We start from the raw sequence: 14,091 nt of genomic DNA on the forward strand, positions 1-14,091 counted from the left end.
GGACAAAGGACTTGGTGTTTGTGTGTGAGGATGGTGGGAGGGGTGAGGGTATGAGGACAGGTGTGTGTGTGTGTGTGTGTGTGTGTGTGTGTGTGTGTGTGAGCAGGGGCAGAGCGAACAGTTTGTAATGTGGTAGTGGTGCTGGAGAGGATGGGAGGAGATGGAAAGGGCTGAAGGGGAGGGATGTGCTTTTGTTTTGTTCTCTGTTGCTGAGCAATGGGGGCTAAAGCATTGGGAACAGCTGTGATGGCCAAAGCTTTTCTCTTTCACTCTGCCGGAGAAGCCCTGAGGCATATACACAGATACAGCAGCCTAATGTGTGTGTGTGTGTGTGTGTGTGTGTGTGTGTGTGTGTGTAAGCGAGTGCAATTAGTAAAAAGAAGTGAATGCTGAAGCAAATTAGTTCAGATGGTTTTGTGTTGAATAGGATGCTGGGAAATGTAGTCACACAGAAAGGGAATGAGATGTAGAGAGTTAAAGGCATGGATATACCATGGATAGTGCCAGTAAGAAGTTTTTGAAAAAAGTTAATACAATTATTCATCAAGGATACACAAAATTGATCAAAAGTGGCAGTAAAAACATACATGATGTTACCTTTATGTATTTATTAATGTTCTTTTGAACTTTCTACTCATCAAATAATCCTAAAGAAGTATCACAGTTTACGCAAAAAATAATAATCAGCAACTGTTTTCAACATTGACAATAATAAGAAAAATGTGTCTTAAGCACAAAATAAACATATTAAAATGATTTCCGAAGAATCATGATGCTGAAGTAATAGCTGATGAAAATTCTACTTTGCCGTCACAGAAATAAATGACATTTCAGAATATATATTAAAATAGAAAATAATAATAATATATTAATAATAATAATAATAGTATTATACAATATTACTGTTTATACTGTGTTATACTTTGTTCGTCATTTATTAGGCTACAATTTGAGTTTTATCATTTTATAATTTTTTTTTCTTCAAAATTTGTATTCAAACTGTAAAGTTGTTTAAATTGTAGTTTTTCGGTCATTTTACAGTTTAGGATGTTACCATTGGTGTTGTTGCAAAAGAACATTGCTACCTAAATAACATGTTCTATTCTAATATCAGAATTCTCAATTTCAACAGTTGATTCCAAGAAGTTTTTAGAAGGAAAAAAAAAGCATGATTTGAGACCTGTTTTGCATAACTTACATTTTACAGTTTTATCCTTATCTGTAAATGTTAGAAAGCAACAGCAATATTTTCATTTTGAATAAAGAATCATCCTGGCACCAAGCTAGTCTCAGTTAAACTTCACAGACTTCACTGAACAAGTACCGGCAACATGCACGTCTAACGGGAGCTCAATAATTCTGACTAAAATGAACATTTCATTATTTGTTCAGCACGATGTTCACAGTGACCTTAATGTTGTGTTTGTGTTGTAGAGTTGTGAGTCTGGACCTTAGTTATTGGAGCAGCAAACTCTCTCCATAGTGGTCTTCCTCCATCCATTGTAAACAGACTCCTCATATGCACTCACCGCAAAGATCACTCCACTGTGCTCCTCGAACAACCACACTGACCAGGCTGAACAATGTATCCATAAATGGCCTGGCTCAAGGGAGTCTGGACTGCAAATATGTAATTATTGTCTCATTTTTCTGTTTTACAGGACATAAATAGGGTTATCAAACTCTGAATTTGGCTAATATTGATACTGGTATGAAAACATCACACTGTGATCAGTGATTATTGGTGTAGCTCTAACCCCAAGTGACATCTCAGCAGTTTCTTCGGTCCAGGGCCGTCCAATAATTTCATTACCCATAACCCTGAGCACTCGGGTGTCTTTCATTTTTCTGTGTTTGATGTTCTTAGTGACATCTGTGGCTTCACTCTCTTCAACAGGCCATTTCAGAGGGAGCAGACATGGTAACAAATGCTGTAGTGTTTTCAGCAAGTAAACAGAAACTAAAATAACTTGAGCAGTGGACCACAAAATACCAAAATTAAATAGAGGATAAAAAGAAGAACATGGAAATTGGGATTTGAGACATTCTTTAGGAGCCCACAATTTTGAAAACACAAGAGACATGTTGAATACGGAGGTGCTGGCATGCAGAAGCCCTAAATACCAAAATGATTGTTTTTCATCAAGACATTCAATCTTTTTCATTTGAAACCTGCTGTTTTTCTCTTCTTCTTCGTCTTCTGTCTGTCATGTCTTTTAGTTTGAAGCCATGTAGGAGAAAACTTAGCCATGTTGGTGAAAACATGTTTTTATGACTCAGGCCATCTTCAGCTATGACTAATATTCATAAATTCAAGCTTTTTTAATCAGTGGTGCTGCCTGTTGTCAACTGTAACCCATCAAACAACTGCTTGATATGAGAAAGACAAATATCAGATATGTTTAGAGAAAACCGTTTCAAAGTTTGTATACAGTGCAGTGTCCAACACTGGAATGTTAGTCAGACAGAGAAAAAAAGACAAGTCATGATAGGGAAATGTTTGCCGTCAAGTGTGACCACTGTAAAAATGTACCTGTTTTCTGCAATTACCGCGTCTCTCCCAACATGGGTTTGGTACTGTTACAGTAGTCGTGAGTCTATGAATAGCACAATAGGAATGCAATAATTCATTGAGCATTAAGTGCACAGACACACACCAGAAAGACTTGCTTAGTTTTCGTGCTCACCCATGTAATTACTCATAAATACACGTGATTACGTTTTGATGGAGCCAGTGGACACACTCACAAACACACTCAGAGAACGTGTGTGTCAATGACAAATAAGAGTGTCCATGACCATAAAAAAACAACAACATTAAAAAATATTCTTTAAAACACAAGTGCTTAGAAATGTACTTATCATGTGGACCAAGAAAAGTTTAAATGTAATGATATGAAATCTAATATTTAATGTGGTGTGGCCATCTCAAGTAAAACATCAAAATACATCTTAATCTTTGTTTTCAATAGTACTTTTAAATATTTTTAAGGTAAAACTTTTTTTAACAAATATAATGAATTACCACGTGACATTTTACAACCTAAACTAACTTTGCCTTGTCATTAAAAAGGTCAAATTATTTGATATTTTAGGAGACTTATTGACTTATTGACTTATTGACGGGGGGAAGTCGTGGCCTAATGGTTAGAGAGTCGGACTCGTAACCCAAAGGTTGCGGGTTCGAGTCTCGTACCGGCAGGGATTGTAGGTGGGGGGAGTGAATGTACAGTGCTCTCTCCCACTGTCAATACCACGACTGAGGTGCCCTTGAGCAAGGCACCGAACCCCCAACTGCTCCCCGGGCGCCGCAGCAAAAACAATGGCTGCCCACTGCTCCGGGTGTGTGTTCACGGTGTGTGTGAACTCTACTGATATCTTTCCTGTTTTTTTTCCTGCATTTTCTAAGATATAATAATAAAAGATTATGCTTAATATGGGTTTCTTGTCGAGAAATCCATCTTTTTAATGAGTTTTTTATTTATGAGTTGTATCACACTGACATTTAAGACCTTATGCCCCCAAAAATGAATCAACATGAATTTTTATGTATTCAAATGAAAATTATAGTCATTCAAGTCATTGCATGTATGAGTTACAGAATTTTAAATAAATGAATAGACGTGTCATGTCATTGACCCTTTTACTTCTTATTCATGTTGCATTATTATCTTTTTATCCTTCCAGAGAGCATTTCCTTTTAGTCGTGGCACCAACCTTTAATGAAATATCTTCCTTTTCCTGCAGGATTTTATTGAATATATTCTGTGCCAAAACTTCATGCCATTAATGTCAGACCTTTCTGCTCGTTCTGGGTCTTTGTGTCCACTCAAAAATTTGGCTCCCAATAAACACATCTTGAGCGTTTTGATGTTCTCCAGCCCCAGCCAGGAGAGTCACAGAATGAAAGAGAAAAACAGCATGATGTATGATGTCCTGTCATATATGGAGTCCACTTCCAAAACCACAACCATCACTGCGTTGGTTTTGCTCCAGCTGGGGTGTGTAAGTGTATTTATGTGAGTGTATGTTCATGTGAGACGTGCAGACTTACTAATGTCTGGAGGAGGGTTGGAAAACACTGTGTTAAATCAATATTGTTCTGCATAATCACCATGGAAATGGGATAAAACACAAGTGTGTACACAAAGTTTAGCCTTCGTTCAGTTTTTTTCTTAAAGCACAGCACGCCTCGTAGCATGGTCTGTTGTTCTTTGCTTAATACACAGCACCTTAGGGAGAGCAGTGATGGATGACTTACAATAACCCTTTTTCATTTATCTTCTGTTCCCTTACTATTGAGATGCTGATTGTAATCAAGCCAAAACATTTTCTGTTTATTTTAAAATAACTGTTATCACAGCATTGCTAGTAGGCTTACTTGCTTGTGTTAAGATGATCCCTATAATAAAATATCTGCTTTCTTTGTGTTTCCGCACTTTATCTTGTCCTCTCCTTTACCTTCCCAGTTCCTGCTAGGCAAGAGTGTTACACACACACATTCTCATACCTCTCAGTTTTCCCTCCTGGTTTCTCTTTCTGAAATGTTGCATGACTCAGGGTTTGTAGCATTGCTCTGCACATGTATGCAGTAAGACGAGGTGGGTTGTGAGGGTCTGAGTGATTCTGATGTGGAGGCGGCACAGGAGGGAAATGCTATAACGCTGACCATAGGGAAAGTGGGCAGCTGGATTCGCATGTAGTGGAGATTCATGTCATGCTTGTCTGACAGCCTGGCCACGTGGTGCACCTCAGACATGGGCCGACCACGGCAAAAAATAAATAAATGACGAACAAAAGGGAATCGGATTTCAGACCGGCTTTAACTTCTCACCTTCCCTGGCCACTATGGCTGGGCAAAATAGTCTAGAAAATCTCCCAAGAAAATATTTTTTCCTGCACCGTCCATTTCAACAGCCATTACTGGCAAAAATTTTAAATTAAATATAGCATTTTAAAATAACTCAAACAGTAAAATATATCAAAGCTTGATTTACTCTAAATAAAAAAAGGAAAAAATATTTTCGATTGTTATCATTTGCAATATACCACTGCATAGTATACAGCAATATTTACTTGCATATATTTTTTATGAACAATGTCAGAGAATGTATGGCTTTCTTTTGAGTCATGACAAGTCACTGAATCAGTTTTAAATAGATTCACTGAAACAGACAGTTTGAACTCATAGATGGATATAATCAAACTTAACTGTAACTCTTGCATTTTTGCGAAACATGTAGTTACACAGAAACTTAACGGCCAATTTTTTAATTTGAATTCAAATTAATACTTTAATTTAGCAAGGATGTATTAAATGATCAATAGTGACAGTAAAGGCATGTTACAAAAGATTTCTCTTTCAAATAAATGCTGTTATTTTGAACTTTCTGTTCATCATAAAATATTGAAACAAGTGTATTACGATTTCCACAACAATATTAAAGGTATAATTCACCCAAAAATGAAAATTCTTTCATCATTTACTCACCCTCAGTGTTCCAAACCTGTATAAGTTTTTTCTTCTGTTGAACACAAAATAAGATATTTGGAAGAATGTTGGTAATCAAACAGTTGTTGGTAGCCATTGACTTCCATAGTATGGAAAATAAAAACTATGGAAGTCAGTTCAACCAATATATTTTTGGCAATCTTTATATATTTCTGAAAATGTATTTTAAAAATATACAAATATTTTTTTAAAGCATTTAAAAATATATATTTTGCTCTCCATATATTTTAATAAAAAAAAATAATAATACATATGCATATGTCATATTTGAAAAAAAAAAAAGATTTGTTGTCAGTAACGTGTGAACATATAACACATTTGAATAAAAATAAATAATAAATTAAGCTTAAATGTAGGTTACTGTAAGGAAAATACATTTTCTTGTCCTTTGAAATATATTTTGGTATATGAAGGTTGAAACTAAATATATTTTCAGTTTCAAAACTAAATTTAATTGAGCTCTACTGTTTACATCATATATTTAGCATATATTTAATGTATATTTTGGCCGTAAAACATTATTATTATTATTATTATTTTTGCCGTATGGGATTCTTCCAGGCCATTGATTTAAACAGCTATTTATCGATGGCCGCAATCAGTTATGAAGTTAAAATGAGGGAGCACCCCCTGCTGAAGTGTGTCTGCATGATAATGAGCCAAATTAGATAATGAGGGAGACAGACGTGCCAAGGGTACTCAACGGAGTGTAGAGGAGGAGTGGAGTGGACTGGTGTGGAGGGGAGGGTTTAGCAGGAGTTTAGTTAAGGCTTTTTCTGCTGGCACCAGAACCCTGTGTGTCTGTGTAACTGGGACCCTGAAGAGGCCTGTAATTAACAGCACTGCAATCAAGCAGCTCTTTTGTTTGCATGACTGTGTGTGTAATAGAACAGTGTGATTTCACACCACTTTTGGCGATATCAACACCAAATATCTATCATCATCATGGAGTGGAGGGCTTCACGTTTTTCCTCAGTCAGACATGACCTGTTGATCTGTGGCCTTTCAATTAAAGGGACAGTTCACACACAAATTAAAATTCTGGCAATACTTACTCACCCTAATGTCATTCCCAAACTGTATGACTTTCATTTTTCTGTGGAATCATGAAGATATTTTGGAAAATGTCGCAGGATTTTTTGTACAGGGTGTTTTGGACCCCATTGACTTTCATTATGGCAAAAAAAAAACATGAAGGTGAGTAAATGATGACAGAGTTTTAACATTTGGATGAACTGTCCCTTAATAATTATCAATACATATTCATATGTACACTCTTAAAAATAAAGGTTCTTCATTGGCATGTATGGGTCCAGAAAGAACCTTTAACCTTTATCTTTCCATTAAAGGTTCTTTATAGGGGTAAAATGTTCTTTAGATTTTTAAAAATGTTCTTTATACTAAGAAAAAGAATATGTTCACTTAAAGTTTCTTTGGGGAACCCAAAATGGTTCTTCTGAAAACCCCCTTTTGGAACCTTTATTTTCAGGACTGTATGTAATAAAAAATACCTTTACTAAGAGTTTTTGTTTGTTTGTTTGTTCTTGCTTTGTTTTCTGTTTGTTTGTTTTTCAGTTTAAAAGGGATAGTTCACCCAAAAATGAAAATCCTGTCATCATTAATTCTCAATTAAGTTTTAAGTTGTTCCAAACCTGTATGAGTTTCTTTCTTCTGTTGAACACAAAAGAAGATATTTTAAAGAATGTGTGTAACCAAACAGTTGCTGGTAGCCATTGACATACTTTTCCCCCTCATACTATGGAAGTCAGTGGCTTCCAGCAACTGTTTGGTTACACATATTCTTCAGAATAAAGAAATTCATACAGGTTTGGAACTACATGAGGCTGAGTAAATGATGATCAAATTTTAATTTTTGGGTGAACTATCCCTTTAAATATGAAAGATTTGCAAATTAGTTCAGGAAATAAAGCAGTTGCTCATTATTTGGTAACGGCTCATATGTTTTTTGAATGGATGCCCACACTGTTCGTGCCATGTTCAGCACTCTTGCTGAAGAGGCAATTGTTGGGAGGTTCCCACAACCACTGATCATACACTGTCACAACGAATAAGACAGGCTTCGTAAAGAAAGGCAGGAGAGATCCGGAGGGAGAGAGAAGGGAGAGCTAGAGAGAAATGGGACGTGCTGCGCTTCCTTGCTTGTAGTGTGGGGGAACAAAGGGGATGTTGTAGATGCCGCCCAGTGGCCAGCACTACTCCATCGTACCTTGACTGCTCACTGAGCCATTTCCTGTTTTTGACCTGAAATCTTTATTTAGAACCACCCTTATGCCCAGCTCTCTCCTCCTCATTTATAACAACACGGAGATAGACACAGGGACATGGATTCACACCACTGCTTTTTGTCTCACATTCACCAGTGGTGTTTTTATGTGGGAAATTTGAGAGCCGTGGCTCTAGAGAAGTGTGAGATGTGTACATGGCTTTAGTGTTTAATAAAGTTATGTTTTGTGCAATTCACTGTTTTCACTGTTTTGTTTGTGCAATATGCAAGGCCTTCTCTAACATTCGAACAGGCAACATCCTAAACTGGATGCCCTAAATCTAAGCACACTGTGCTGACTTAAAATAGGTGAGCATTGTGCCCGTCGTAATGCCTTGTTGCCAAATCCACTGGCGATGGTACATGAATGGTGTACACTGTATGGAAACGTGCCCTGTGTTATTGCAGTGGTGCATTGCTGAAGTGTGCAAACTGTGTTAATTGGTTCCCTTGGAGAGACAGTAAAGTTTATTTATGTGTTTTGAATCGTGTATTTATTTTGGAAATAATGCTTAATTGCCACATAAATACAGTGGATCAAGTCTAAAAATAAGAGCAGACAGTGAAGCATTTTATTCCGGGATGATGCACTGCTTAAAAGAAGTGTGCCACTTTTATGATCTCATATGTCATCTTGTGTCCAGTTTAAAATTATGTGTATTTATATCTGGTAGAGCAATCACCGTTTTAAAAGACTACTTTTTTGCATCAGATATGCTTGACATATAGGCATGATGTTGGAAACAAATTTGTGAGCTGTTTATTATACATTTGATTTATATTGTTTAATTTAACTGTCTACGTTTTAACTGTTGTGGAGTTCTAATTTACAGGGATACAGTATAAAGCGGTTATAAGCCACGCAGTGCTTGTCCTTGCCATGTGGTGGCAGTTGGATAGCTTGAGGCTTCTATAAGAGCATCATAGGTAAGGTCATACAGTATGCAGCTGTTGGGAACTATAGGGTCAAGCATGCATATTGCTCTCTAATATGTTCACCCTTCACAAAGAAACCATTTTCATTACATGCACTGAAGAACATCTTGGTTTTCTTTAGCCTTAACCATTTGTATCACAGTACACTTTGGTATCTCGTAAAAGCATTAAAGAAATCTGTTAGATTTATTTAGATAATAATTATTTTATGTATGCATTAAAAAAACATTTTGATAAACTTGTAATGATCAAAAATGCAATATTTAGCGGTGTCCAAAGTTTGTACACAACACTTTTACAAGCATTGTTTGAAATTGTAAAATAATAACATAATTTGAACACTTTTTAGCCTACAGCATGGCAGTAAATAATCTCATTCCATTTTCAAAATTTTAACAGAATGTCATGTTGACTGCATTCCTCATGCTCAACCTTAAACCCTGTTGTTACCTTAAAAATGATCAAACTAATATTTTCCTTTACTAGTTCCTTAGAATAAATAAATATATAAAAATGTTCATATGAAATTTAGTTTGACCTACTGAAGTTGTCGATTTACATTTTCTGCAGACTAAGCTCCTTTCACTGACCCAAACCTGTTTAATTTTTTAAGAGCCTCAGGCGCTATTATGTTCAGATGAAACAAGACATGTCGACTACAAGCACTTTTCTTGTCTCATTTCTGCTGCCTATATGCTAGACAGATAGAAAAGGGCAGTGTCTCCAAACATATTGAGCTGCCTATTTCATCATAGACGCGTTCGGCGTCAGTTCAGCTCATGCAAGTGTCTCACAACGCGCCCGTGACGCTGTCTAGGTAGGCAGCATGCTAGAATTTGAGCCACAGCCCGAGAGTAAGTGGGTGGACGCGTGGAGGGTGTGCTTGCGTGTGTAGGGGTTGGACTTTTCCGAGGCCACGCTCTGTGTAGTCAAGCACAAGTCTCTCTCGACGTCGTTCGCTTTCGAAGGCGATAGTGACCGACTCCGGGCTCGCGAATAGTCTGCTGTCCCTTTCTCTCTCCACAAACTCGCTGCCGACCTTCCTCATCAGCTGCGAGAGTTTTATCGCTACCGGCTGTCAACAATAAAACAAAGATCCATCCCGATGCTTCAGTTTATTCCTCCACTTGAAGTAGACGAGGTAAGCGCAGAGCTTATTCATAAATAACTGAGATCACGTAAGTGGTGTGGAAACGCCGCGGCGTCACTGATGTTGCACATAGCAGAGGCAACAGTCATACATGTATTCGTGCATTGTTGTCTGGTGGTCGGTGCGATCTTCGGAAAGTTCAGAGGCATGTCGCAACCCAAGGCAGAACCGCTCTGTAGCCGAACCGAGTCGCCAGTTGAGTCAAATTAAACATCTTGATATTTCCAAAATGCTTTTTATGGTTGCGCTCTGTTTAACTGATAGCCTACTAAAGATACAGATCCTATTGACCTAAGAGCTCGACTCTGGGACAGAGAGCCAGAACCAGACAGACATTGAAATCGTGTTTTTTTAGGTAAGAGCATGATTTTGGGCTTTACTGTACCTGTAAACATTTCAACTCACTAAAATATAAAAGTTTAATTTTTGTTAAATTGATTTTTAACTAAAATCAAAGCGACAACCTGCTTATTGCACGTTCCAACCACTTTGAATTTAACTGCAGATGAAGTTGAAACTCTGAAATAATTGTGACATGTTAAATGAATAGAAAGCAGATGTTGTGACATTATGATTTTTACAATCTCACTTTGTACAAAGTTGCATGTTCACTTCACTGTTGAATTAGACATGGTTTTGATTAGATGGTAAAAAGACATTGAATGGCTTTGACACAGTAGATGATTTTATTTTTGGCTTCTGATTAAGATAAATAAATTTAGACCTATTTGGTCATCATGGAACAAATTCACATACTGGAAAATGGCAGTGGGGGATTGTGAGGGACAGTGTCTTTATGTCGCAATGTGTGAGCAATATCTTTCTTCTCCGTTTCTGAACATTTAGCTACTTTAAACCACACTGTAAAAACTGCAGAGGAACTCTGGTATGCTTGAGAATTTCTGTCCAATGAATGGATGACCTTTAGCACACGTGTGGTTGTTTACAATTTCTGGTTCACTTGCAAAAAGGGCAGTGTGAATGCGAACCACACCAAACTAAAAAAATCAACATTGTATTTGGTCCAGACCAAAGCAAGTGAACTAGCGGACTTTCTTGGTGTGAATACACCCTTAGTTTAATATACTTTAGTTTAAAGTAAAATCTTAAGTAACAACCTGCAGCAATAAGTTATAACAATGTTGTGAAAATACTGAAATCTGAAATCTGTGGCGACTCAGAGCAGAAGTTATTTTGCAGTTGCTATCAAGGTCCAGTTGGATTTTCTAGTGAATGCACAGTTCACATTAAGCAAAGTAGATTACAACCCCTGCTTTCATCAGTCTGCTCATCGTATTGCTGTCTTATTTCCTTTAACCAAAAAGACTGACTCTGTGACATTTACATGTTGTACTCTCCGTGTCATCTTTAAATGTGCACTTCCTTCCTGCAACACAGTCACAGAATAAAAATGAGGTTTTGTCCCTCAATTAATTGTAAATGTCACAAGGTGGGTGTATTCAGTGTCCAGAAATCACCTCGTTGACTCTTTGAAGAGTGGACATTAGAAAGTTATTCTGTACAAGTACATGTTGATGGACCACTCATGTTTTTCCTGTAAGGTTTATGCTGCAAAGTTGGGCTTGTTATTTAGTCGTGAATTAGATTTTGTTCCTGAGATTATATATTTTTAAGAATTTTCAGTTGTATACTGCTATTTCAGTAAAATAGCTTGTCTCACAATCTAGTCTCTTGAAATGAGATGACACTGTACCTGATTAATAAAAAGAGTACTAGTAACACAAAAGAAGGAATACTAATAATTATTGTTTATTAGTTTAATTTCTCATAACCTGTTGCTTGTTTAGTTTTATTTTCGTTTAAATGGTGTGTGTATCTGTGTTGTGTGTGTGTGTGTGTACGCGCGCCTATCTCACACTTTCACATAGTGCTCCAAGACTTCTGCCCCTCTGGTCAAACCGGTTTGAATTGCGTTCCTCTCTCTGCTACTGTTTAGCTGTTTTTTTTTTTTTAACAGGAGTGTGACGTTTAGGAGAAGTTTAAGGCAAGTTTTAATCTTTCCTCTCTTTTTTTTTCTACATATATTACAGCATAGCTTAAGTTACTCGAAAAACTGTGGTATTTTTTAGGGAATCATTTTAGTGTGAAAGTACTGTGAGTATTTTCAGTAAACATATGTGCAAACTTTTCATACATCCTTAATTTATGCATAAGGTGTCCAACAAAGTGAACATCTCCAATATTAGTGTGTACAGTATATGAGTCCATGATACAGTGCTTTGCAACATTCAGTGCCTGTGGGGAAATCTGTAATGTGGGTTTGGTGTGAATACACCCTTAGTTTAATATACTTTAGTTTAAAGTAAAATCTTAAGTAACAACCTGCAGCAATAAGTTATAACAATGTTGTGAAAATACTGAAATCTGAAATCTGTGGCGACTCAGAGCAGAAGTTATTTTGCAGTTGCTATCAAGGTCCAGTTGGATTTTCTAGTGAATGCACAGTTCACATTAAGCAAAGTAGATTACAACCCCTGCTTTCATCAGTCTGCTCATCGTATTGCTGTCTTATTTCCTTTAACCAAAAAGACTGACTCTGTGACATTTACATGTTGTACTCTCCGTGTCATCTTTAAATGTGCACTTCCTTCCTGCAACACAGTCACAGAATAAAAATGAGGTTTTGTCCCTCAATTAATTGTAAATGTCACAAGGTGGGTGTATTCAGTGTCCAGAAATCACCTCGTTGACTCTTTGAAGAGTGGACATTAGAAAGTTATTCTGTACAAGTACATGTTGATGGACCACTCATGTTTTTCCTGTAAGGTTTATGCTGCAAAGTTGGGCTTGTTATTTAGTCGTGAATTAGATTTTGTTCCTGAGATTATATATTTTTAAGAATTTTCAGTTGTATACTGCTATTTCAGTAAAATAGCTTGTCTCACAATCTAGTCTCTTGAAATGAGATGACACTGTACCTGATTAATAAAAAGAGTACTAGTAACACAAAAGAAGGAATACTAATAATTATTGTTTATTAGTTTAATTTCTCATAACCTGTTGCTTGTTTAGTTTTATTTTCGTTTAAATGGTGTGTGTATCTGTGTTGTGTGTGTGTGTGTGTACGCGCGCCTATCTCACACTTTCACATAGTGCTCCAAGACTTCTGCCCCTCTGGTCAAACCGGTTTGAATTGCGTTCCTCTCCCAGCTACTATTTAGCTGTTTTTTAACAGGAGTGTGACGTTTAGGAGAAGTTTAAGGGAAGTTTTAATCTTTCCTCTCTTATATTGCACTCCCCATTTTTTTTGTTCAACATACAGTATATTACAGCACAGCTTAAGTTACTCCAGAAACAGTGGAATTTTTTAGGGAATGATTTTAGTGTGAAATTACTGTGAGTGTTTTCTGTAAACATACGTGCAAACTTTTCATACATTCCTTAATTTATGCACAAGGTATCCAACAAAGTGAACATCTCCAGTGATAGTGTGTACAGTATATGTGCATGATACAGTGCTTTGCAACATTCAGTGCCTGTGGGGAAATCTGTAATGTGGGTTGTCTTGTTACTCTTGCTGACGTAAAGAAGCTTCTCAGAGTATGTGCCGCCTCTTTGCTGTTCTCTGAGACCAAGATCCACAGCTCTGCTCTGAAGTGTGTCACCCACTCCATCTATCCTTCAATTATGAGAGACATTCTTAAAATTGCAGTTTTATGCTGATTGAGAGATTGATAGATCCACTAGGCCTATTAATTGGTTGATATTTACATTAGACAATACCTGTTCATGGTTTCCACAAAAACATTAAGCAGTAAGAAGAAGACGTTTTTTTGGTAACACTTTAGATTAGGGAATGCTAATTCACTTTTAACTACGACTTTTCCCTCAATTAACTCCTAATTTTCTGCTTATTAATAGTTATTAAAGGGATACTCCACCCCAAAATGAAAATTTTGTCATTAACCACTTACCCCTATATCGTTCCAACCCCCTAAAAGCTTTGTTTGTCTTCGGAACACAATTTAAGATATTTTGGATGAAAACCGGGAGGCTTGTGACTGTCCCATGGACTGCCAAGTAAATTACACTGTCAAGGTCCAGAAAAGTATGAAAGACATCGTCAGAATAGTCCATCTGCCATCAGTGGTTCAACCATAACGTTATGAAGCGACAAGAATACTTTTTGTACGCGAAGAAAACAAAAATAACGACTTTATTCAACAATTCGTCTCCTCTGTGTCTCTC

At 36.9% G+C, this 14,091-nt stretch overlaps 1 protein-coding gene across 5 annotated transcripts in view; it reads left to right on the plus strand.

The window, feature by feature from the left end:
• Positions 1-14,091, plus strand: part of LOC107676574 (SERTA domain-containing protein 2-like) — a 43,937-nt gene that overhangs the window by 14,267 nt on the left and 15,579 nt on the right. For 2 of the 5 annotated variants that reach the window (XM_016471142.1, XM_016471143.1), the window contains exon 1: positions 9,664-9,873. The exons of 2 other annotated variants lie outside the window; for them this stretch is intronic. The gene's annotated coding sequence lies outside the window, so the exon portion shown is untranslated. Of the gene's footprint in view, positions 1-8,590; positions 8,724-9,663; positions 9,874-14,091 lie in introns of those variants that run through there. One more of the 5 variants, XM_016471145.1, reaches the window with a different exon arrangement.

The sequence above is a fragment of the Sinocyclocheilus anshuiensis genome, unplaced genomic scaffold (assembly GCF_001515605.1).
Source record: "Sinocyclocheilus anshuiensis isolate Anshui unplaced genomic scaffold, SAMN03320099.WGS_v1.1 scaffold204, whole genome shotgun sequence".
In the NCBI taxonomy this organism is placed as follows: domain Eukaryota; kingdom Metazoa; phylum Chordata; class Actinopteri; order Cypriniformes; family Cyprinidae; genus Sinocyclocheilus; species Sinocyclocheilus anshuiensis.